We start from the raw sequence: 4,807 nt of genomic DNA on the forward strand, positions 1-4,807 counted from the left end.
TTGTAAGAAAGCGGATACTATGAGTAAGGAGGGGAGCCGGTGAGCAAGATGAGAGCAGGAAAAGAAAGAAGCTGAGGCACTGTGAGTAGGGTGCTGCCTCAGTTTCTTTGGTTCTTTTTTTTAAAAAATTTACCATTTATATTTAATAGAATTTAAAAAATTCATATTAATCCAATGCTTTATTTTTCAAGTTTTATTGAGATATAGTTGACATATAGGACAGAATGTTAAAGGTGTACAGCATAATGATTTGACTTACATACATCATGAAATGATTACCACAGTGTTTTGTTGAACATCTATCTTCTCGTATAGATACAAAATAAAAGAAAAAGGAAAAAAAATTATTTTCCTTGTGATGAGAACTCTTAGGATTTACTGCCTTAACAACTTTCATACATAACATAACAGCAGTGTTCATTATATTTATTGCGTTGTACACTGCATCCCTTCTGTGGCTCTCTAAGAGTATTTCCTGAGGCCTGGCCCTACTGTGATCCCTATTGTCAGGTTTCTATGAGTCTCTGCATTATTATAAGCAAACAAACAAAATAACCCTCATCTGAGTGAACCCCGGCTTCCTTCAATAAATTGGCCAAAGAGTTATGTGTTCCGGTAAGCCCTTATGATGTTATGATGAGACATCTGGAAGAAAGCAGCACTGTAATCAAGAGCAGCAATATGCAGTCCCAAACTCAATGTTAATTCCACTTCTTTTTAAAGCATTAGCTTAGGAAAAAAAGAGGTTATATCACTATTTCCTTTGGGACTGGGAGAATATTATGAGCTTCTTGTGTCAAAATCAGTCTTTATTTAAAAACAAATCAATCCCTAAACATAATTTTAGAAAGGAAAAGTAATTGCTGCTACAAATATCATAGGAAAATGACTATAATAAGTGACATAACATTGTCTGATGCTTATCAACAGTGGGATAATCAAACCACCTTTTTAGATGACATGTTTCTAGATAGCTGCCTTTCCATTTGCCAGCTGTTGGGACCAGATGGATTACTGAAAGTCTCCAGGATTCTTAGTCACATGACCACATTCCTCTCTCAAATAAGAATAATTAAATTCATTGAAGATCTTTAGGTAAAAAACATTAGGCACATGTAATCAATGCTCTGAATATGGAATACAATTAGGAAGCATTTTTATTTATGTCTCCCACTATCCCTATAAAATGTATTCACTGGGGAGTTTCTCACTCTGTCTAGGATAAAATAAAAACTAGGTAGTGTTAGGACTGTTTTGAGCATTCTTAGGCAACAGAAAGTCCTTGGTCACTCTAAATACTGTTTAGTGCATCTATTCCTGTGTTATATAATGTGGAACTTGGTTGAAAATTAAGTCTTACCCTTATCCCAGTGAGAAGCCACTTGCAGGTGGGCAGCTGTGGAAGGGGAAGCTCTTCTCTTCTTGCTCCTGGCAGGAGCAAGATCCTTCTGGGGCTGGGGTGGGGCAAGGTGGGAGAAGCAGGGAGGGTCAGGAGTGTGGTCCCTTGAGTGATGAAGTTGTAAGATGGCCTCCAGCTTTCTGGGTCTGAGAAATATTTAAAGCAGACCACATTTCACAGAGACTTTTGCAGGTTCTTGGGAGATTGCACTCATAGCTGGTGTTGTCTCACTTGCCATTTCCTTGATTCAGGCAAATGCACTGTCCATTTGAGCAGCCGCCTACTTCCTCAACCCCGAGGAGCCCGTCTTGCTCTGCTTCGCCTCTTCTGAGGCCTGCCCGCACCCAAGGCTCTCCCCAGCCAGCCCTCTCTCCCGTCTGGCACACATCAATCCATGAAGATACACACACACACTCCCTTTCTTCCCTTCTTCCTTGGACAAACTCAGGGCAGCAGCCTCCCTCCTTCGCTCTGCACCAGAAGTGCTGGCAAGCTCTTCTTTCACATGATTTTCCAGAAGGGAGCTAAACCACCATGTTCTTCCTACCCAGAGACATACATTAGGCTTTCTGATGAGTTCCATTCATGTCCCTTTTTCTTGACATTACATGACCTCAAGCTTTTACTTTGGTGGGAGGTGAGAGAACATTTTTCTCTTAAAAAATCCTTCAAATATCCAACAGTCCTTATGTGATCTAGTATTTCCTATGGAATGTAGCACCTTGTGTGTCTTGGTGCCTCAGCCAACACTTTAGTTTTAACACCCTGTTAAGTTTGTGGTGGATTTTTGTTTGCTTGTTTGAAATTCTAATGTCAGAAATGTGTTGTTTGGATGAAGTCTGTGTACATCCTACACACCTATGACCACATGGCTATACTCAAGCAAGAATTGCTCCAAAAAAAAAAAAAACCTACAGCGTCTCTGGCCAGCCCTGATTTCTGAAGGGAACCAATGGATTCTCTCCTTCTTAGCTCAGCAGACCCTGAAACTCTGTGATCAACAACCCTAGGACCCGGCCCATGTAGCTTTCAAGCTGTCTGGAGCAGGAAGAAAGGAACACACAGTGCCAAGATACATGAGAGGGCGATCTTGTCTATGGCCCTCTCACCCCTGGTTGTATTGAAGATGTGAATGTCCTGAAGGGCTACTCGGGGGACTTCTGAGCTTAGCAGGCTTGAGGACTAGAAAGACTGAGAAAGTCTGGAATAGAGAGGCCAGATACCTCTGAGGAATCAGGAGACAGAAGGGCTGACTCTGGATGAGGGCAGATAATAAGGGAGGACACTGCTGCAGGGGAAAAAACCACCTTACCTGAGGTCCTTCACAATGTGAACCCCAATCTTTCTTATCAGTCTCATGTTCTTCAATCCCCTCGCCTTCACTCCAGCTAAACAAAGCCACCCGACATTTTCTAAATGTGCCATTCGCTTCCACACTCTTTTATTTTTCACCTAATTTAAGTCTAATTTTCTATAATGCCTTCCTGCCACTTTCCTCATCTGGCTGCTGTATCATTTTTTACATGTCTCAGCTCCAGCTCTCACAGCACTATGTTGTAGTGCTTTATTAACTTTCCTCTCTCCGCTGCCCTCGACAGTGAGTGTCTCTAAGACAAAGACTGTGCCTTATTCCTTTTTATACTCCCACCACCTTCAGTGTTGTAGGGACTTCTATTAGTTTTCTACTGCTGTGTAAAAAATTACCATAAACTTAGCAGCTTGAAATAACACACATTTATTATCTCACAGAGTCTGCAGATCAGACGTCTAGGCGTGGTGTGGCTGGATTCTCTGATCAAATTCCCACTGTGTTGAACCCAAGATGTAAGCCAGGGCTGTGATTCTCACCTGGGTTTCATGGTTCTCTTCTAGGATCACTAATTGTTGACAGGATTCATCTCCTTGAAGCTGTAGGACTGATGTCTCCATTTTCCTGCTGGCTGTTGGCCAAGAACTACTCTCAGCTCCTAGAGGTTGCCCACAGTTTCTTGGCTTGTTGGCAGTTCACAACATGGAAGGAAGCATGTTTGCTTCCTTCCAGGCTAGTTGGAGCACATCTCTTTGATTTCATCTTCTGCAACCAGCGAGAGAGAACACTCTGCTTTTAAAGGGCTCACCTGATTAGACCAGGCCCACCCAGATAATCTTCCTTTTGCCCCATACTGTAACATAATCACAGCAGGGATATTTCATCATATCCATAAGTTCCACCCATATTCAAAGGGGAGGGAATACAAGGGTAATGGTTCATTGGGGTCACCCTAGAATTTTGCCTACCACAGGGCTCAATGAATATTTACAAAATCAAATAAGATGTGTTCCAAAAATTTATAAATTAGAAACAATGGCATTCAATTGTAAGATTTTTTTTTCCTATTGTTACTTTGGAGGGCTTTTAAAGTTGTTTCTTAATTTGTGTTGGATCCACAATGGTTAAGAATGCTTTACGTGAGATAATACGAGGCCCCCACAGGGAACCCAGGTAGTACAAGAAATGTGGGATGGGTGCCAAGACCTGGTCTGATATCTGACTGTGTGACCTTAGCTAACTTCCTGAAACTCTCTGAATGTCAGAGTCCTCTTCAGGTATAAAATGAGGGGGGTGGGACTAAACAATGTCTAAGGTTGGCTAGCTTTAAAATTCTCTAATTTCTAAGACTAACTCGTACTGATAAAATTAAAATCTAGCTAAGTGAATCGCACTATCCAAATTCATTGAAATAGTTCTCAAAAGAATTTCATTACAGATGAAATTGCAATGATGCGATTTTAAGAGGAAAAGGCAGTTTTGTTTTTAAATGAATCCATTCCTCTATTGGCTGAACCTGACTAAATACAAATAAAAGTATACAACTACATTTCTAATACTTTACATAAAATGGTAAAGAATATTTTTTCTTTAGATGACATATCTGTTCAGTTATGGTCAGATGTGAATTTTCCCCAAGATATTAAAACTTGATAGAACCACTGTCTTAAAAATAGCTGAATTAACTCAGTTGATGATAACTGAAAAACTATCATAGGCAGTACTCAAATATTACAAATCAGTTTACTGACTACCTGTAAAGCACGTTGAGATTCTTATATACATTTTGGGGTTTAAGTCTTTTGTTTTTCTCAAATGAAGTGTCTTTGGCTAGGATAATTATTCTCTTCTATCCAAAAAAAGTGAGCTCTAATTTTAAACAGGTATTATTAAATTTCTCTGAGATAGACTTCATGCAGATGTATTTGTTAAAACATCCTTTTATTGACTGTGCAGTTATTAACAATTCACATTTCACTTTATCTACCAAGTGGAAGAACATTTATTCTTTCATTAAAAAGTTAAGCCCTGGGCTTCCCTGGTGGCGCAGTGGTTGAGAGTCCGCCTGCCGATGCAGGGGACACGGGTTCGTGCCCCGG

Source organism: Lipotes vexillifer, unplaced genomic scaffold (assembly GCF_000442215.2).
Source record: "Lipotes vexillifer unplaced genomic scaffold, Lipotes_vexillifer_v1.1 scaffold1616, whole genome shotgun sequence".
In the NCBI taxonomy this organism is placed as follows: domain Eukaryota; kingdom Metazoa; phylum Chordata; class Mammalia; order Artiodactyla; family Lipotidae; genus Lipotes; species Lipotes vexillifer.